This window comes from Carcharodon carcharias, chromosome 1 (genome assembly GCF_017639515.1).
Source record: "Carcharodon carcharias isolate sCarCar2 chromosome 1, sCarCar2.pri, whole genome shotgun sequence".
In the NCBI taxonomy this organism is placed as follows: Eukaryota; Metazoa; Chordata; class Chondrichthyes; order Lamniformes; family Lamnidae; genus Carcharodon; species Carcharodon carcharias.
The window spans coordinates 103,554,187-103,576,878 of record NC_054467.1 but is presented as its reverse complement, the minus strand read 5'-3'; positions in this window follow the sequence as shown (position 1 = coordinate 103,576,878).

The following is a 22,692-nucleotide window of genomic DNA, read 5'->3' as shown; positions in this document are numbered from 1 at the left end:
TAATTCTGTTTTTGTTTTGGATTTCCAGCATCCGCAGTTTTTTGTTTTTATCTCTAATCTATCACCTTGTCTGTCCTATAATTCAGAATAGGTTTAATTGTCATGTAAATATTACTGAATAACGATTCCTACCTGCTAGCATAGCTGTTAAAAACAGGATTCAGTTGAAATATTCAATCTCAGCAAAATTTTCAACACTGGGGGAAAGGAAATTGTAAAGTTGTGTTTTTATTTTTTTGCTTTGGCCATAGATTAATTTTGACTGTCAGGTGATAAAGGCAAATACAACACATCAAACAGTTTCTACAAACAGCATTTATATTTAATATATATTTAATCCGTGAGATCTGATTTGAGGCATGCAAAGGGTGAATGGGGATTTACACAGGCTGCAGAGTTATTTGCTGTTATCCTGCTAATGCAGGTTGTTAAACAACTGAGTCTCACTTTGGTATTAACCTAGTTGCTTTTGGTGTTCCTTAGCTTTGGACGATTTACTGAAGAGCTATCGTTCTACAACATTCTTACATTGATGCTGCCTGAAAGGTTGTCAATTTAAACAAGATTTTACAATTAATCATACAAATCCAGTGTCTCAAACCAGCAGCTTCGGGACTGAGGCCGTGCCGGATTTTGGCTCATGGGCTAGAATTTTTAGCCCGGTGTGCAATAACGCTCGATGGTGTTGGCTGAGCGTGCTGGAGTTAACTCGCAGTCACGCGATAGTTTGATAATTACAAGGCCTGTTAGGCCATTAAGTTATCAACTGATGTTAGTTTTTTGCTGCCTGTTCAACCTAATGGTTGCTGGGCAGGCAAAAAGTCCAAGTGGCCTTTGCATTTTTTTGGAAACCTCATCCGCGGGCGGGATGAGGCTTCCAGAAGCAAATACAAATAAAATAAAAACTTTATTTTAAACTAAAAACCTGTCCCTGATCATGTGACAGATGAGGGAACATGTTTTATTACATTTTTCTGTTGCTTATTTTTTAAAACCTCTCTTACGGAGATTATTCTGCGCTGTCTTGCAAACATGTGTGAAGCTCGCACTAGGCCCGCTCGCCCTCCACCCCCCCCCCACCCGCCGAGGCAGCACTCAGCGCTGCCGCTCATGTATCACACTGTGTGGTCCTTAATTGGCCCGATAATGTGAAATCGCGGTGCACCACCAATCGCGGACGGAGGGCAGCTTCCCGACTGCCCCCACCAATCCCGCACGCCAAGGGCCAAATTCTGCCCATGACGATTCGGGTCAAGCTGGGTCGGGTGTGTTCAAGGGTCACTTGTAGAGCAGGAATAGGCCGGTGCACAAGTAGTGAAAGGGATAAACAATCAGACGATATACCATGCCAGTGCAATGTCTAGCTGAATAGTCCAGATAAGTTTATTTATTTTACTCAATTAAAATTGATTTTAGCACATTCTAAAAATGTCTGGTTTTTGGACAACTCCAGTTTTTGGACCAAAATAGGAAATCTGGAAAAAACTCAGCAGGTCTAGCAGCACCTGTGGAGAATCTCTCCACAGAAGCTGCTAGACTGGCTGAGGTTTTTCCAGCATTTTCTGTTTTTATTTCGGATTTCCAGCATCCGCAGTATTTTGCTTTTATGTAGTTTTTGGACAGCTGGAGTTGAGACACTGTACTATTCTTCTTTTCCTCTTCAAAATTAGAAAACAGAAACTTACTTTTACATAGTGCACTTCACAATCTCAGAATTTCCAAAACTTTACAGCCAATGAAATACTTACAAAGAAGTGTAATTACTTTGCAGTCAAATTGCACACAGCAAGCTTCCATAAACAGCAAGGTGTTAATGGCCAAGTAACCTGTTTCAGTGATGTGGATTGAGGGATAAATATTGGCCAGGAGAACTCCTCTGCTCTACATGAGATAGTGCCATACATCTACCAGAGAGGGCAGGTGGGGTCTCAGTTTAATGTTTCATTCTAAAAACTCCACCTCTGATTGTACAGAATTTCCTCACTGCCGAATTGGAGATTTGGTGCTCATGGACAGGATTTTTAGGTTGGCATGCGGGCGCGATCAGTGGTCCTGGGAGTGGCTGGAGAACAGACCGCCACCCGTGATCGGCCCCTGACCACGATTTCATGCTGGCTGGCCAATTAACAGCCAACCAGCGTGAAGCATATGCAGATATGACCAGCGCTGCCAGGATTGGGGCGGGAGGAGGCTGAGTGCTGAAGTGAGTGCGGGCGTGGGGAAGCACTCACAGAAAGCTCCCAGAAAGCAGAGAGCTGCCTCGGGGAGCTGAAGACTTCAAAAGTATCAAATAAAGATTCTTAAATCTGGAAAACAATGTCCACGCAACACAAGCAGTCACCTGAGCATAGACTTTATAAAAATTCTGTGCATAGATTTTTATTTTTTTAATTTAATAACAGAAACCTCATCCTGCCCTTGGATGAGGTTTCCTGAAAAATGCAAAGGCTTGCCTAGCCGATTCACCCACCTGCTAACTGTAACATTGGACGGGCAGCAAAAAACCCCAGTTAATTGTGCCATTAATGGACTTTATAGCCCTTTTAATTGTTGGCGGGCACTCTTCCAAGTTTAGCGTGCGCCTGCTGATCGAAATATCGCACGGGTGCACGATGACGTTGGGACACTCGTCCGACGTCATCACGCTACTTTTTGCTCGAGCAGGTCAGTGCGCACCTGTCTGCTCAGCGAAAAACTCTGGCCCCATGTTTCTGGAATGGAACTTGAGATCATGATCTTCTGTCTCAGGCAAGAGTGCCACAGCTGAGCCAAGAGTGGCAGGATACAATTTTTAAAGGTCGGTGAGCATGGAGGAAGGGATTTTGCATGGCAGAGATTTAATGGCTACTATACATATTTAAGTGCAAAAGTGTAGCTATACAGGTTTAACATAGTTTCACAACCAGAACTAGCTTGGACAATTCACATTCTGACATGTCTTCCTTTTTCCTTAACTCAGGGTTCGCCCCCAGCCGTGGCTGACAGGGCCCTCAACTGTGTCCAACCCATCTCCTGCACCTCTGCCCTCACCCATTCCCCTCCCTCCCAGAACCATGATTGGATCCTCCTTATCATCACTTTTCACCCCACCAGCCTCCACATTCAAAATATCATCCTCCGCCATTTCTGCCAACTCCAGCATGATGCCATCTCCAAACACATCTTCCTCTCACCCCTGTCAGCAAACATGACCCAGACCTCCCTATCACTTGGCATTTCAACACACCATCCTGCTCTCATGTCCATCCTTGGCCTGCTGCAATGTTCCAATGAAGCCCAATGCAACTGGAGGAACAGCACCTCGTCTTCCGATTAGGCATTTTACAGTCTTCTGGGTTTACCATTGAGCCCAACAACTTAAGACAATCAACTTTCTCCTCAATCTCTAGTCCTTTTTTAATACAATTTTAAAATTATTTTTATTTTTATTTTATTTTTTATTTTTAATATTATTTGATATTATTGCTGTAACAGAGACCTGGCTCAAAGGACAGGACTGCGCATTAAATATTCCTGGGTATGAGGTGTTTAGGAGACACAGGAAAGGAAGAAAAGGGTGGGGGGAATGCCATTATTGGCTTAAGATGGCATTACAGCACTGGAGAGAGAGGATGTTCCAGAGGGGTCCATCTAGAGGTAAGGAATTTGAAAGGTGCAATAACATTGATTGGTGTAGTATATAGACCACCAGCTAGTGGAAGGGATATGGAGAAACAAATTTGCAAAGAAATTACAGAGAGATACAAGAGTTACAGACTAATCATAATGGGGGACTTCAATTATCCAAATATAGACTGAGATAGGAAGAGTACAAAAAGACAAGAGCGGTGAGAGTTCCTGGTATGTGTTCAAGATAATTTTCTACAGTAGTATGTTTCCAGTCTAATGAGAGGACATGCATTTTTGGACCTGGTTCTGGGGAATGAGTTGGCCCAAGTGGATCAAATATCAATGGGAGAGCCTCTAGGGGCCAGTGACTATCGTATCATAAGGTTCATGTTAATCATGGAAAAGGACAGGGAACAATCCAGAGCAGGGATAATTAATTGGGGGGAAGCCAACTTCGATGGGATAAGAATGCACCTGAGTCAAGTGAGTTGGAATCAAATGTTGGCAGAAAAGACAGTGGCCGCACAATAGGCCACCTTCAAAGAAACAGCATTACAGGCAATGTCAAGGTATATTCCCTTGAAGGGGAAAGGTAGGACAAATAAATCTCGAACACCCTGAATGACGAGAGAGATAGAGGTAAAGATGAAAAGGAAGAAATGCGTGTGTGACAGATGTCAGGTAGAAAATACAGTGCAGAATCAGGTTGAATATAGAAGGACCAGAGGGGAAGTGAAGAAACTAATAAGAAAAACAAGGACAGAGCCTGAAAAGAGGCTGGCAGTGAACATAAAAGGGAATCCAAAGTTTTTTTATAAGCAGGTAAATAATAAAAGGGTGGTAAAAGAAGGAGCAGGGCTGATTAGGGACAAAAAAGGGGACTTGCATGCGGAGGCTGGAGAAATAGTGGAGGTGTTGAATGAGTAATTTGCATCTGTGTTTACAAATGAAGAACTTGCTACCAAGGCCGAGGGGAGAGGGGAGGTAACTGATACACTAGAAGAACTTACAATCGAGAGGAAGGAGGTGATGCAAAGGCTTTCTTTACTTAAAATAGATAAGGTACCAGGACCGGATGTGATGCATGCAAGATACTGAGGGAAGTGAGAGTGGAAATTGCAGAGGCACTAGTGATAATCTTTCAGTCTTTCTTAGACACAAGGGAGGTGCCAGAGGACTAGAGAACTGTGAATGTTACACCCTTGTTCGAAAACGGGTGCAAGGATAAAGCTGGCAACTACAGGCCAGTCAGTTTGCCTACATTGGTAGTGAAACTTCCGGAAACTATAGTATGGGATAAAATCAATATTCTCCCAGGCAACTGCAGCATAATTAAAGAAAGCCAGCATAGATTCATCAAGGGAAAATCATGTTTAACTAACTTGCTGGAGTTTTTGAGGAGGTACCAGAGAAGGTCAACAAAGGAAATGCTATTGATGTGGTGTATATGGATTTTCAAAAGGCATTTGATACAGTGCCGCACAACAGACTTGTGAGCAAAATTCTAGGTCATGGAATAAAAGGGAAAGTAGGCACTTGGATAAGAAATTGGCTGAGTGACAGGAAACAGAGAGTAGTGATAAATGGTTGTTTTTCAGATTGGAGGAAGTTTTGTAGTGGAGTTCCTTAGGGGTCACTGTTGGGACCCCTGCTGTTCCTGATATCTATAATGACCTAGACTGTGGTGTGCAGGGCCTGATTTCAAAATTTGCAGATGATACGAAGATTGGAAATGTGTGAACTGTGATGGGATAATCTTGAACTTCAGAAGGACAGAGACATGTTGGTGGATTGGGCAGACAATTGGCAGATGAGGTTCAATGCAGAGAAGTGTGAGGTGATTCATTTTGCCAGGTAAGACATGGTGAGATGGTATAAAACAAAGGGAGAGCCTCTAAAGGAGGTGCAGGAACAGAGGGACCTTGCTGTATACGTATATAGGCCGTTGAAGGCTATGTTGAGAGAGCAGTAAAGAAAGCTTATAGTATCTCCGGCTTTAACAGGGGCATTGAGCACAAGAGTAAGGAGGTCATGTTGAACTTGTATAAGACACTAGTGAGGCCTCATCTGGAGTACTGCATCCAGTTCTGGGCACCATACTTGAGGAAGAATGTGAGAGCATTGGAGAGAGTACAGATGAGATTCACAAGAATGATTTCTGGGATGAAGAACTGTAGCTATGAGGATGGATTGAAGAGGTTGAGACTGTTTTCCTTGGAGAAAAGAAGGCTGGGAGGAGACTTGATAGAGGTATTCAAGATCCTGAGGGGTATGGACAGGGTAAATAGAGAGAAATTGTTCCCACTCAAGAGAACACCAAAAAGTAGATGGCACAGATTCAAAATAATAGGCAAAAGGAGTAAATGCGATGTGAGGAAATTTTTTTTCACTCAGAGGGTGATTGGAGTCTGGAACAAACTTCCTGAAAGGGTGGTGGAGGAAGGTTTGATTGAGGTATTCAAAAGGGAAATGGATTGCTACCTGCAAAGGGAGAATGTGCAAACTTGGTGGGTCGAATGGCCTCCTCTGCACTGTAAGTATACTGTGATACTGTAATTTTAACTTTTATTTTTATTCCTATTTATTTTCATTATATTTATTTATTCATTTTAAAAAATGCTTTTTCCTCAAACCATCCCCCAACCTCCACAGGGCCATCTGTCACTGGTTTCTCTGGTGTGCTTTCACAGAGTGCTTACCCTTGTTATTGCTATTAACACATTCTGACAATATCAGAGCCTTCTTTAGTCTTTACCACTATCATTAACACTCACTTTGTCTTGTGTCCATGACATTTTGTTAACCTCTCCTTAGTCCCACCTTTCCCTGACCCTCTATCTTGCTTCACCTGCTCCAGCCCCTCTTAAACAGTATAAAATAGTTCTGAAGAAGAATCATATAGACTTGAAACGTTAACTCTGTTTCTCTCTCCACATAGATGCTGCCAGACCTGCTGAGTTTTTCCAGCATTTTCTGTTTTTATTTATGAACAATCCAAATACTGCATACAACATTAAGGCTGGATTTTGCAGTGCCAATGACAGTGACACAGTCAGTGTTCACCATTATTTGACATCGGAGAGACCTGGAAACTTCAGGAGTGCACATTGTAGTACATAAATCCTGAAGTTGCAGTGGGCCAATCAATGCTATTCCAGGTATTCAGTATTGTCCTCTCATTTCACAACTGCTTCAATGAGGAGGCTCACCTAAAAGAATCTTTAAACGTTAAGTGGGTTGATTGTCTTAAGAATGCTTATCTGACTTTTAAAATGTTTTAAGACAATTTATCACACTTTTCATTGTTTTACTGTTAATACTTATAAAATAAGATTTATGAGTTTTTTTGTTTTAAGATAAATCCCTGTTTAAACAAATCAAATCAATCTTGTTAAAATGCCAACAATTAAACCTTGCAAAAGTCTGGTAAATCTTGTTCAAAAGTAAACTCTATGGAGAAGATTTTCCCTGTGGGCTTCTGAACCTCATGGTCAGGCTGAAATGTGGGTCAGAAGCCCATCATGTCTGGGGAACATTCTTTCAGGGTGGCCAATTAATAACCAGAAAGCGGGCTCACCGTCCAATTAAGGGCCAATCAGAGGTCTTAAAGAAGCAGCAAGCCGTAATGGAAGATAAGTAAGGAAAATGGAGGTGCCCTCCCATCAACTTTTTCAGTTTAAATTAAAAAATTGGTTTTGCAGCCAGGCCATGGCTGTGCGGGGCAGGGGAGAATCCTTCCACATGGCAGCCTGCAAATACTGCAGCACTTTAGACAAGTAAGGTGCACCTCTAGGGCCTGTCTGGAGCACTGGCCCCCTTTGTTTTGCTGCCATGAGGCTGCCTCCAAGCAGGTGAACTGGTACCTTCTGCTTGCAGGAACCTGGGGGCTAATTGGAAAAGCCCAGTCGGTCTCCTCTTATTGTCTTTAGTGGCTGTTAATAAGTTGGATCTTCTACTTCCTCATCCAATTTCTGCATAAATGGTTTGGGTGTGGGATTGAGTCAGAGAACTGCATGCGGCCAATGGAGCTATTTTTAGCACTCATCTGTCTCCAGTCCCAGCCTGGTGGGAACTATAAATCAAGCTCTAAAACTTATTAGCATGATTTATCAGACTTTTTAAATGTTTCAATGTTTATCTCTTTTTAAAATGATTTTATTTCCTCAAACTTATGCATGAAAATGGTTCAGATAAAAATTATTGCACTTTTCAAAAATACATTTATATTTTTAATTTTGTAAAATGTATCAATAAATCAGCTTTTCCAATGCCTTTCCCCTGAAGCAGCCTTGTTTTGTACAGTTGTTGTGGTGCAGTCAGTAGAAGCTATGACCAAAATTGCCTGCTGTTTCTGCCTGCGCTATACATCACTCCCACGCCTCACGGCAATCCACACCAGCAGGGGACCAACTCTCCTTCATACTGAAATTGCTGCCATGGGGGATCATGGTACATGGGTGTGTAGACTGATTTGATGCACCACTGACCGTGAAATCTGGCCTGATGTTGCTGAGACTTCTTGCAGAAAAGAATGGCAGATCAATCTGAATGTTCCACTAGTTCCACCCAGAAAGGAGGGTGTGTCCACCACTCTGAAGAGAGCAACCAGCATACGAACTGAATTTGATGGAATGGGTTGGAAGATAGATACAGAAACCACTGAAGGTGTGAGGGAGAAAAATGGACATGCATTTTTCAGGCAACTAAAAAAAAAAATACAGCTAAATGAAAACATTGCAACACTGTAGAGACATAATACACTAAAGTTATGTACATATAGCTGCAGTTATGCCCATGGAAGGCTCAAAGGCTTCTTTACTTGAATAGATAATATATCACTGCAATTTGTTGCACCAAGTTGTGTTTCAAAAACATGTCATGTGCAGAAATATTGTCAAAGGTAAACAGCAAATGTTCAGCATAGCCCCACATCACTGTGTACACAATATATGCATTTATAAGAAAACATTAGTATGTGCTTTTCTTATTTTGCTGTTGACAGAAGTCTGGCTGCTAGGCTTTGGGAACATCTTCCTTTTGACACAGAGGATGGTAATCTGTTTTGTTAATTTTTAAAGCACAGGAGAAGCAAATGCTTCCTACTTTTTGTCATGAAGGCAAGGTTTTATAAAATTGCTATGTTTTAAATTGTCTGTTTAATTTAAGGTAAAATGGTATAGTGAAGGGTGTCATGTGACCTGCTCCAAACTCTGCCTGACAACAAGCCTGGCTGGCCTGGTTGCTATGGCGACAAGAGGGGCCCATGCCAGGAAACTTCCTGAGCAAGGTGTGCAGTTCTCACACCTGGAAACAAAGACAGCTGTGCAGACAGTGAATAGACTTGAGTCGCCAGTGTAGCATAAAGAGTTAACAGATAAAATATGCTAATGTATGACACAGGTGATGATGTACCACTGATGTCAGTCAGGCATGTGTTTGACTCTCTCTCGAAAGGTTGGAATCATGCCTAGAAGCAACATGCCTACCCTGTAAACTGTTTGGATGTAGTACCAATAAACAAATGTTCAGCAGATACCAGAGTATGTCTACAGTCTGTCTACTAAACAAATCCCATGCCTAGAGTCCAAGTTAGAAGGACCATCTCAGAACAGCAAAGCTAATGGACAGAAGGTAAAGGAGAAACAGAGGATAAGGACTGCAGTGTGATCAGCAAAGAGAAGCTGCAAGTTCTCTGAGAGCTACGGAAGAAGAATGCGGGAGGGAAGATGGTCTCTGGTCAAAGAGATGCATCTGTAGTCATCTAAGGAATCCGGGAGATTTGTCCTGGAGTGGCCGGTGGTTGGGGGTGGGTGGGGAGAAGAATCATTGGAGCGGGTTTTACTGCTGGTAATGGATTTGGAAATAGTCTGAAAACTGAGGGAAGCACCTTTAGATGGTCACTCAAAGTTACTAATTGACAAAATGGGGAAACATGAACCCATTGGAAGCTGGGAAGGACTGTTCCCTCAAAGGCCTGTAATTCCACGGAGAGTGCGGTGTAACGTATAACCAAGGTGTGGGGTTAGCTGTCACATTAAAGCATTAGCAAGGGTTAACTTTTCTGTAGTTTAGAGTATAGGTTGTCTATGAAATAGTGTTTATTCAATGTTGCTTTTAGTTTATTACAGTAAAAGTCTTAAAACTTGAAATCTTGTTGTGCAATTCCTTTAAGTTGGTCACTGGGAATTCAAATCTCTTTTTAACAGTTATTGGTCTTTATGGGGATCATAACATTTTGCCCAGGACAGAAAGGCTTTCAGATGTGTCTACTGAGCTCTGTATGTCTACCTTCAGTGTGCAATGTGGAGGTTTGTTGTTTTGCACCTGTTTGTTGACCGAAGTAGTCAGAGGGCTCATCCTACTCAACAAATTCTTCTCATTCCACCTGCGTATTAGGCAAGCAGACCCCGTCAGTGTTGATCTTCTTGTTGCCAGATCACACATTGCTCCCGATATTGTCTTTGGGTTGCTGCTTCAATAATGCTATGTGCCTTGTGGCCCTGGAAAATGACAAAATCACTTGTAGCTTGCGGCTGACATGACTCCATGTTCATTGGTGCACCAGTTTGAGGCACATTGGGGTAGATCCAATAGATGTTCAACAAAAGACTGTATGTTCCCGTTCCTGGGTAGATACCTCCACAAATAATTTTGTAAATTTGAGAGTCTCTGTTGATCTGATCCATCAATTTACTGTCAGGGGCCCATAGCTCACAGTCAGTGAGGCAAGAGAAACATCAAACCAGTTGATTCTTTGTGCCTCCTGCAAGCACTCAGAAATGACAATGCTTCTGAAATTGATGGATTTGAGCTGGAAGCTGAAGGCCTAACTAAGCAGAGGAAAATTGAGACCGGTAGAGACCTTTAACTAATGTAGAGGTATGATAGAGTAGTCATATCGAAGATGTTTCTACTTGTGGGGGAGGATTTTTTGGATTTTTGCATGTTAACTTTAGTAACAATGCAACTATTTTGACCATACTTGGAGACTACATGAAAGGAGCAACTGTAATGTTGTTACCCTGGTTGGTGAGCATGATCCCTGACCTCTCCTAGTTCAATTTAGTTAGGTTTTGGGGGTGGGACAAGGGTAAGGGGATTAGTAGCATGATTTTCCTTGTTATGCCGTGTGTTCCCCATTCTTAACTAAGTGTACTTTGTAAGTCTGTATAATATCAGTGTAATCCTACTGTTATAAGTTCATTTGTGACTTCAATAAACTCAGTTTTTTTCTTGCTCCAAAACCAGTTGTCTGCTGCACTTTGTCTCAACCCCCAAATAAGTCCAAGGTCTAGAACCCAGGGAGTGGGAGCGATTTGAACCGCTCAGAAGTCAGAGGTGGAGCTGACACATACATCACCACCCCCTACACTTTCTCTGCCTTAAGGACAAAAACTCCAGTTTCTCTGCTCTTCTTCAAACTAGCGTCATGGGAATCTTTTAAAATCCACCTGAAAGAGTAGACACAGTCTCGTTTTAATATCTCATCTAAAAGACGACATCTCCAGCAGTACAGCACTCCCCCTGTACTGGAGTGGAGTGACAGCCTAGGTTTTTGTGCTTACATGCATGGAGTGGGACTTTGAAGGCCTCCAGTTCTCATTTATTATTTTACCTGAGGATTTTTGATTTCATTCCACCTGAGTCAGGCTTCTTTTCAACTCACTGGAATTAGCCCTCCTACAGTTGGTGTTTTCATGTTTGATTGTTCCTGGTCCTTTTCATAACCACTCTGAAAGGAATGATATTATGATCACTGTTTCCCAATGCTCTGGCATTCAAGCATGATCCACTTCATTTGTCAGAAACAAATCCAGCGCTGCTTCCTTTCTCATTGGGCTGGAACTACATTGATCAAGAAAGTTATCTTGTGTATTGCTGAAAGAAGAAACACATCAAAGCTTTTCATCTTGCACTCATCAGGACACTTTGCAAGAATAGCAATATGTAGGGAAAACAATTTATACTGTGTGAGAAGATAATGCTGATTGGTTGGCAAGTGGGCTCTGATTGGCAGAGGCATTGCCATGGAGAATGCACTAGTGATAGTGACTGACAGTTAACTGCCAAGCATTGTTTGAAATTTAAATTAGGCAGTTTGACCCTGATTGGTCAAGGCATCGCCCTGAGGAATGAGTCAGTGAATGGCTGTCACTTATTTTTTTGCTGAAATAGGCGCAATGTGTGTACATGTTCTTCCTGTCTGCAAAGGACAGGGCCCTTTTAATTATATGTAGCTTCCAGTACGCACACATGTGCCAAATTGCGAGCCCGGCTGACAATCTTAAATTGGTTCTCAGCATAAATCTTAGCACACTGAGGATTATTTAGCAAATGTTGTCCAATCATGGAATCACATCTCATGTTGGACACTGTGTTTTGAGTTTTGCAAGCATGAGCTGGTTGGGTATGGTCTGTGCCTTGCCCGTTGCAAACAGTAGCTGGGACATGCTGTTTGATACGATCTGAGATATACAGCATGCAAGATTGGTCTTATTGGCAACCTTGTAAGTAGGGCCCGAGCCATTTGCTCACCCTGCAACCCTGATGCTGAAATAGAGCGCATCAAGGGCATCCTGCAGGATAAAGGCTACCCTAGTCAGATCATTTCACCATTTATATCATGCAAACTCATGAACAGGCCTAAGGCTGTCACTTTCAGCCCTGAAAAGTTCCCAGTCTATCTCAGGTTAGCTAGGAAGGGCAAGATGTCTCAAAAATTTGTGCACCAGGTGAAGCTAGCCATTTCACGATAGAAGGCTGTGGAGGCCAGGTCACTGCATATATTCAAGGAATAAATTGATAAAGCTTTGGATTTTAGGGGCATCAAGGAGTATGGAGAGAAAGTGGGAATATGGTGTTGGGGTAGAGGATCAGCCATGATCATATTGAATGGCGCAGCAGGCTTGAAGGGCTGAATGGCCTATTCCTGCTCCTAGTTTCTATGTTTCTACATTTCACACTGCTGCTATGCAGTAGCAACATGAGTGGTATTCACCACTAACAGGATGTTGCCATCAAGCCAAAAAGACATTCTGCCTATCACCCAAATGAGTAATGTAGTGTATGAATTTCAGTGCCAGTGTGATGCTAGGTGTGTAGGCCGTATGTCCCAAAGACTGGCGGATCATATCAAACAGCATGTCCCAGCTGCTTTTCACAACAGCTAGTGCTTGGAAAACTCAAAACAGTGTCCAACATGAGATGTGATTCTGTGATTGGACAACATTTGCTAAATAATCCTCAATGTGCTAAGATTTACGTTGACAACTAATCTAAGATTGTCAGTCGGGCTTGCAGTGTGGCACACTTGCGTGTATTGGAAGCTACATATATTAATGCACAGGGCCCTGTTCTTTGCGGACAGAAAGAACATGTATACACACTGCGCCTTTTTAAGCAAAACAAAATAAGTGATAGCCGTTCACTGGCTCATTCCTCAGGACGATGCCTTGGCCAATCAGTATCAAGCTGCCTAGTTTAAATTTCAAACAATGCTTGGCAGTTAACTGTCAGTCATCATCACTAGTGCATTCTCCATGCCAACGCCTCAACCACTTGCCAACCAATCAGCACTCTCTTCTTATACAGTATAAGTCATTGATTTCCCCTTATATTGGTATTCTTGTAAAGTGTCTGGATGGCTGCAAGATGAAAAGCTTTGACATGTCTCTTTTTTCAGCAATACTCAAGTTCTGTACTTCCTCCCCTCTTTGCCCTTTAAAAGTTACTACCCTGGTCTATAATAAGATAAATTGAAGTCCCTCATTATCATTACTCTGTACGTCTTGCAGTTTAGTGTAATTTGCCTGCAAATTTGCTCCTGCATCTCTTTCACTATTTGGTGGCATATAGTATACACCCAGTGTGTAAAAACTCATCTGCTGTTCCTTAATTCTAAACAAATGGATTCTGCCTTTGAATCCTCAAGTACACTATTCCTTTCCAGTATCTTCAATCAATATTGGCACCTCTTCTTTTTCTTGCTTTCCCTCTGTTTCCTCAATACTTTATAGTCAGGAATAATGGGGGAGAAGTTTATTCACAAAGTGGTGCTTCACAGATTATTTTGCTTTCCTGGGGCAGGCAGTATCATGGGGTATGCAGATAACAGCCTGCGCGGCTTTCTTCATTGATATTATTGAAGAACACTGGCGGGCCATATAGGCAGAGTCCACACACTGCCTGCCCCCAGAGGATCGATGTAAGGCTGTGTAATGCCATGAATGAATTTCTCCCCCCAATAAGTTCACAATCTGCCACTAGCTTGAGCTAGTTTTCTGTTTTTGCCATGACATCATAATCCTATATGACAACTTGTGCCTGTAGTTTTATTTACCACACTTAGTGCATTTAAGCATTTGTACTTCAACCCATCTTAATCTGACTTTCACTTTCCTCCTGTCTGATCCTTACTCTTTGAAATATTCTTTATTCTAATGTTGTTTACATAAGAACGTAAGAACTAGGAGCAGGAGTAAGCAATTCAGCCCCTCGAGCCTGCCCCGCCATTCAATATGATCATGGCTGATCTCATTTCAGCCTCAACTCCAATTTCCCGCCTTCTCCCCATAACCTTTCAACCTAAAATCTGTTTATCTCCTCCTTAAATTTATTCAGCATCCTGGCATCTCTGAGGTAGTGAATTCCACAGATTCATGACCCATTGAGAAAATTAATTACTCCTCATCTCTGATTTAAATCTCCACCTCTTAGCCTAAAACTATGGCCTCCCATTCTAGTATTCCCCACAAGGGGAAACACCTGCTCCACATCTACTTTGTCTATCCTCTTTAGCATCTTATATACCTCAATTAGATCTCCTCTCATTGTTCTAATCTCAAGCAAGTATAGGCCTAAACTGCTCAATCTCTCCTCATAAGACAAGCCCCGCGTCTCTGGAATCAATCTGGTGAACCCCCTCTGAACCGCCTCCTTCCTCAAGTAAGGGGACCAAAACTGTGCACAGTACTCCACAGTACACCAATGTCTTGTACTGTTGCAACAACAGTTCCCTATTTTTATACTCTATTCCTTTAGCAATAAATGCCAAAATTCCATTTGCCTTCCTTATTACCTGCTGGACCTACTTACTAGCTTTCAGCGATTCATGCACATCTTTGTCTTTACCCTGATCCCTCTGCAAAGAAGCATTCTGAAGTTTCTCTCCATTTAAATAATAAGTCATCTTTTTATTTTTCTGACCAAAATGGATAACCTCACACTTATCCACGTTAAACTCCATCTGCGAGATTTTGGCCCATTCACCTAACCTGTCCATATCCATTTGTAAATTTCTTATTTCATCATTGCAACTTACTTTCCCACCTATTTTGGTGTCATCTGCAAATTTAGCTATAATACCTTATATCCCTGAATCCAAGTCATTAATATAGATTGTAAATAGTTGGTCCAAGGACCAAACCCTGTGGCATTCCAGTAGTTACAGCTTGCCATCCAGAAAAAGACCCATTTATCCCACCTCTCTGCTTTCTGTTGGTTAGCCAATCCTCTATCCAAGCTAATATGTTCCCCCTAACTCCATGTGATCATATCTTGTGTATTAATCTTTTGTGTGGCACCTTATCAAAGGCCTTCTGGAAGTCCAGATATACTACATCTACTGGATCCCCATTATCCACTTTGCTTGCCACGTCTTCAAAAAACTCTAGCAAATTAGTTAAACACGATTTACTCTTCATAAAACCATGCTGACTCTGATGGATTGCATTTTGACTTTCCAAATGCCCCATTACTGCTTCCTTAATAATGGATTCCAACAATTTCCCAATGACAGACATTAAACTAACTGGTATATAGTTTCCAACTTCCTGCCTCCCCCCTTTTTGAATAAGGGCATTATATTAGCATTTTTCCAATCCACTGGAATCTTTCCAGAATCCAGGGAATTTTGGAATATTATAACCAATGCATCCACTATCTCTGCTGCCACTTCCTGTAAGACCCTGGGATGACGGCCATCAGGTCCTGGGGACTTGTCAACCTTTAATCCCAATAGTTTGCTCAATACTTTTTCTCTAGTGATGGTGATTGTTCTAAGTTCCTCCTTCTCTATACCCTCTGCACTACCTGTTACTACTGGGGTGGTACTAATGTCCTCCACTGTGAAAACTGAGGCAATATATTGATTAAGCGTCTCTGCCATTTCTGCGTTCCCCACCATTAACTCCCCAGTCTCATCCTCCAAGGGACCAGCATTCACTTTAGCTACTCTCTTTTCTTTTATATACTTGGAGAAGCTTTTGCTATCAGTTTTTACATTTTGCGCTAGTTTTCATTCATAATTTACCTTTGCTCTTTTTATTATTTTTTTAGTAACCCTTTGTTGATCTTTAAAATTTTCCCAATCTTCCAGCCTGCCACTGACATTTGCAATTTGGTATGCCTTAGTTTTTGCCTTTATGTTATCTTTAACTTCCTTGCTTAGCCTTGGATGCTTTTTCCCCCCTCTTACCATCTTTCTTCCTCATTGGGATATATTTTAATAGGGAGAAATTGAATATCTCCTTAAATATCTGCCACTGTTCATCAATTGTCCTATCTTGTAGTCTTCCTGCTCAGTCCCTAGGACCAAATCTGCCCTCATACCTATCTAGTTACCTTTGCTGAACTCCAGAACACTCGTGTAAGACTCAAGTTTCTCGCCCTCAAACTGACCTTGAAATTCTAGCATGCTGTGATCACTCGCCCCTAGAGGATCCTTTATTATGAGATCATTAATTAATCCCATCTTATTTCACAAAACCAAATCCAGAACAGCCTGCTCCCTGGTTGGTTCCACAACATATTGCTCCAAGAAACAATCTCTAATACACTCTATGAACTGTCCCTCGAGGCTACCTTTGCCAATTTGATTAGTCCAGTCGAGATGCATTTTAAAATTACGCATGGTTATTGCTGTGCCTTTCTTATATGCGACCAGTATTTCCTGGTATATGCTGTGCCCTACTGCTGAATTACTCTTTGGGTACCTATAGATTCTTTCCCTTGCTATTTCTTATTTCTACCCAGATTGACTCTACACCTTGATCTCCAGTGCCTATATCATTCCTCACTATAGCACTGATCTCTTCCTTTACTGACAAAGCTACACCATCTCCTTTTCCTTCCTGCCTATCCTTCTGAAACACTGAGTACCCTTGGATATTCAACTTCCAAACCTGTTCTCCCTGTAACCACGCCTCAGTAATCGCCACCAAATCATACCTATTTATCTCTATTTGCATTTGTTTCTCCCAGTCCTCTGTGCACCTTGTTTCTCTTCTCTAATGCTTCATCGTTTGGCCACTTGCCCTTGCAAATTAGTTTAAATCCTCCTGTACAGCACTAATTAATTCTCCTGCAAAGACATTGGTCTCATCCTATTAAGGTGCTATTTGTCCACCTTGCACAGTTCGTCCATGCCCTAGAACTGGTCACCTTGCTCCAAGAATCTGAAGCTCTCCCTTTCGTATCCTTTCTCCAGCAATGCATTAACCTGTCTTGTCATATGGATCCATAACTTCCTTGCACACAGCATTAGGAGTAATCTAACTTCTTCCCTAGCTTTTGAAACTCTGACTGCAGGACCTCAGTCATTTTTCTTCTTATGCTGTTAGTCCCAACACAGAGCATGATTTCTGGCTTCACCCTTTCTCCCCCTAGGGTGTTCTTCACCATTTCATGATAACCTTTACCCTGGCACCACATTCCTGGAGGATTCCTGCACTGCCTGCCTCTTCCTATTCTTCTGGATAGCCAGACGCATTCTGTCCTTCGGAGGTCCCTGTGGCTGTGGGGTGATCACCTTCTGAAAATCACGACGCAGGAAACTTTCAGACTCACATATTACCTGCAGTGACTTCAGCCACTGCTCCAGGTCAGAAACTCTGAGCTCAGTTTGAGCAACTGGATGCATTTCCTGCACACGTGGTATCCAGGACACACAAAGTATCCTCAAGTTTCCACATAACACAGGAATTGCAGGTTTGTGTCCCAAAAGTCTGTTTTTTATAGATCTGTTTGCTTACCTGAGGTTTAGTTCAGCTCTTTTATTTTGTATATATGTCATTATAGTTTAGTATTTGCTTAGCTCCTATATAGATAATGTGAAAACACAAAAATGTCTCCAATCCTCAGGCTCCACTGCTTAATCCTCTGTGCTGTGTCTGATTTGACCTTTCAATATTTTTCTTCCTTCTGTACCTTTGTTTAAAGGGACTCCACTGAACTCCCAAGATGCTTCCTATTACATTTCTTTTACAGCAATTAGCATATATTATGAAATGCAAAGAGGTCTGTTGGGATTGTAGATTTGAATAATGGCAGCCAAATTCTGATAGAAGTCAATTTATCACTGGCAGCGCTTTTAAGACATTGATTTATGTAAATTGCTTTATCTTCGTTCAAGCAATGATTTTGTCCTGTTATTACCACATCAACTTCAAGAAGTACAGACAGGATTGCCAAACTCCTAAACCCTTTGGAGGATTCTAGTACAATTTTTTGAACATAGATGGTATGTTCATTTGATACATTGAGGACACAACAAAACAAAATGACAGAGCAAATGCCTGTTTATGGCTCTAATTATCTGAATATTTAGGTCAGTTCAAAAATATAATCTAAATTTCAATGTGTCTCTGGTAAAGTATGACTTTTGGTTCACGAACAAGGTTTCAAAACCTTTTGAATTTCAAAGATAAATGTTACATGGGTGAGATTTCCCTTAAAATGGTAGTAGCTGTATGAATGCTATGGAAGATGTCTTATATTGGTTCAGAGTTTAAGTTTGGTATCAATCATGAACTGTATTTTATGTCCAAGGTAGTAACCAATTGCATTTGGAAAGTAAGTAGAAATAATGACCCCATGCTATTTTCAACTAGAAATTCAATCGATACCTTATGGTGGCAGTTAGTCCAGATTGACATTGGTCATGATGACACAGCATTCTAATTGTGTTGTGATGTATTATGTGTTGGCTAGAAACATCACAAAATTTAAGCAGCCTTTTATTACGAGTCTTCACTATGAAAAGATTTCAATATACGACTGCTCTATCTGTTCTGAGGAAGAAGGTTTGGAAGTTGGGCCGGGAACAAATTGCGGAAGTTGCGCGTCAGCTCAGCTCCCCATTGCAGTCCTGCCTCTGAGCGATCTTACTTTAAGCAGCAGCAGTGGTAAACTAATTAGTATCAATCAAGGGCCCACTTGGGGCCAATGAGCAAACACCACCAAGGTTCTCCCAGCATCAGACAGGCCCTTCCAGGAAGCTGGCAGCAATGGGGGGCATGCAGGCTGGACGCCCATTGGTTCCTCATCTCACTGGCCCTATTATTGTGTCACATGATTTCAAAGACTGGAGCCTAGGCCATGACCATTCCTGTGGAATTGTCAGCCTTTATATTTTCAATTCGTCAACAAGCTTCCGAAGGCACCTCTATTTTAAGGCTCCCTCATGCTCCTCTACCTGCTTGAGAAGGGCCTACTTCTCCTGGTGAAGCTGCCATGTCGAGTTCCGATTAGGCATCCTGACTTGGGAACCCGCCCACAGTTCTTAACTGGACTTTGAACATATAGGTGGCCAACTGAAGACTTGGCGCACCTCTGATTCACGTGGGGTCAGAACCAGGAAATGGTCCTGAAGCCTGGAATATTTCAAAGTGTTTAAGATTCTGCCCTCAAGGACTAGCTGGGATGATTTCCTTACAAGTAATCCATTTCATTTGATTAAATAAATAGTCAAACAGATAGCTTTACAACATAGCACACATATCAACAAAGAGCTGTCCAAGCTGCTGGTTGAGTTGAGTGCCAGAGGTTCAAAGATGGATTCAGTTAGCAGTGAATCGACCTTTCAGCCATATGCTGCAGTTGATTTGTACTTGGTGGGGTTTTCCATTAGGGTTAATCCTATTTCGATCACAAATCTGTGGTGAGAGAAACAGGATTAAACTTTCAGGTCTGTGACTGTTCATCAAAACCAAATGAAAGTTCACAGACCTGAAACGTTAATTCAGTTTCTTTTGCCACTGATGCTGCCAGACTTGCTGAGTATTTCTAGCATTTCTGTTTTCATTTCAAATACCACATTTGTATTTTGGAGGTAATTGTGTTGGTATTCAGCAGAATTATTAACAGAAAACCTCTAACCTCCGCTAAGAACAAAACCTAACCCATAAAGTTCAGCTGTTTAATAATTCAATACCTTTTTAACCTCCATGTTTCCTTCTTGAGAAATGAAAATAACTGCAGTTCAAACCTCCCCTTTGTCAGATTGGGAGAAATCCATAGGAAGGACTGTCATCTCTCTCTGTATATTATTGTTTGGGATGGACCAAAATCTCTGTGGATAAAATTGGTACAATTAAATCAGATGAGGGTGAATCTTCACTACTAGTGCTAAACAGGCAATGGCTTTTTGACATTCTGCTTTACACAGTAACCAAGGCTAGGATTTTATGGCCCCGCTGCAACATCTCCCCTGGCGGACACAGTGAGCCATTTAAATCTCCATTCGGTTTGGTGGGACCGTAATATCTCCATTTAGTTTGGTGGGACCGTAATATCTCCATTTGGTTTGGTGGGACCGTAATATCCTGCTGAGTAGGAGGCTGTAAAATCCTGGCCCAATTTTCTGTTCTCCAAGGGCTACCAATTTGGTGCCACCTAAGTTAATGGCAATCTGTAGGTACCAGGGCCATTCCCAGGGGCAACTGGCCAACAGCTGGATGGGTTGAGCAATGACCTAAATTAAGTTCACGGGAGGAGGTAATTGGTTAGCTGGAGTGATTGTGTAATGTCAGCGGCCCACAGTTCTCATGTGGAGCCAGGAAGAATGCTCCTCTTCCTCTTCCTAGTACCACCCTTAGATAAGGAAAAAAATGTTTGAGTGACTGCCTCTAGCACGTACTTTAAGGGCCGCTGGTTTTCTGCTTCTGAACCTGCAAAGACTGGGCACAGCACAGCCAGAAACAGCTACTAGGTCCCAAATTTGCATAATCAATGACCATAACACCATTTACAGGTGCGCACCTTGGATGACTCAAGGGCACCCTATCTTATATGGCATTCGATGCACTTCTGGTGCAGACTAAGCTTGCACATGCTGGAACCTCGTGTTGGGATCAACTGATCTATTATTTAAGAAAACAAGCAATGTACAATCAAATTTTTAGGTCAAGATCTTTGCTACTGCTAAGAAGAACTAATACTGCCAAAAATGTTTGGTGACAAATTGCATGTTTGCAACCAAACTAGCTCAGATAGCTGACACAGTTGCATATTAAGTTCATTTCTTAATTCTATTGATGGTATGGTAATCCTGATAGCATGTTATAATACTTTATAACATCTTAAAATAGTCTAAACAACAACTTTGAAATGGGTGAAAGCCATAACAATACACTTCTGACAGTATGATTCTGTTAGATATTTCTCATTTAGCCTCATTTTCTGAGATGCTGCCACTCATTTAATTATAAAGTTGAGCCCAGCTGACACTGCAGTTTTTGAGATTTTGATGGCTCTCGTGAGAGTAGACTTAAATGGAAATTGCATCATACTTTCTTGCAGTATAAGCAACATGATCAAACATTAACTATTTTTTAATGCTCTTGTAATTGCAAACTACAAATCTGAGCATGTTCTGGACCATTGTAATCATTTGGCAGAGTAGCGATTATGGATCTGAAAATGATATGCAGCATTCAAAGGTAGTTCTGCTTAAGGGAGATACCCTCAGTCTCACTTTCAAAGGCCCTTATTAAGGATAATAAATTATTTGACAAATTTGAAGCCCTATTTTGTCTGCTCTTCTAGTAGCTCATTGCTGCAATATCCTACATTCTACACTGACATTCAGAATACCCTTTGGAGATGCACAGGAGCTGAAGTGACCAGAAATCATGTTGGACTAATCAAGGCTAAATTGACAATGTAATTCAGCACTAGAAATATCAGTCCCTTCTACAGTTACTGCATTGAAACAGTTCAACTAAAAATGAAGTCATAATAATACAGGATTTTCAGCTTACACAAATTAAAGTATCTTTCCATAATTGTATTATTATATTAAATTAAACATTAATGAAATCAAAAAGACATCTGCTTTGATACTACAAGAAGAGAACACTTAAAACTCAAGTCAATGCATTTCAAAGTAATTTGTTGCTTACGAACTGTTTTGAAATGTTTCTTAGAGAAGTGATAATTTTGAAAATTCTTTGACAGGGTGTGGGATTCGCTGGTTAGGCCAACATTTATTGCCCATCCCTAGTTGCCCTTGAGTAGGTGGTAGCGAGCTGCCTTCTTGGACCACTGAAGGGCATGTGATGTGGGTGCACCCACAGTGCTGTTAGGAAGGGAGTTCCAGGATTTTGACCCGGTGACAGTGAAGGAATGACGATATGTTTCCAAGCCAGGATGATAAGTAGCTGCAAGTCTTCTTTTTTCGAAAGAAAGGACATTGTTTAGCTGGAAAGAAATGATTGGCAGCAGTGGCCTACAAATTAGTTTGTGCAGGCCTGCGTCTGAACAGATCTCCTAAATGGTACCTGGGATAAGGGACTTTAGTTATATGGGCAGACTTGAGAAACTGGAATTATCCTCCTTAGTGCAGAGAGGTTTATGGGGAGAAAAGCAGGGGAGTGAAATGATTTGGATAGTTCTTCCAAGGAGCTGACACTGGCATGATGGGCTGAATAGTCTCCTACTGAGCTGTACGATTCTCTTTGTAGATACATAAAGCATAATGGTAATGACATTGGACGAACGAGTGACAGGGTTGAATTTTCGGGCTGCACTGAGATCAGGGATAGAATTGGATGGGGCTTGAAAACACTGGTGCCAGCCGGCATGCCAGTTTCCCGACACAGATCCGGTACAGGCCAATTTTGCCAAGGCAGATTAGGGGCCAGCAAAGGCATCCGCCTCCAATAGGCAGGCAGCCAGTTAGACTCATTAATAATTAAAGGAGTTTGCCTGGAATTTTTCAGTCAGCCCGATGCAATGGGGTCTGGGTGGGGGGGGGGTGGCATTTTACCCCCTGAAGGTAGGCACCCAGCAACAAGCTGAGAGACT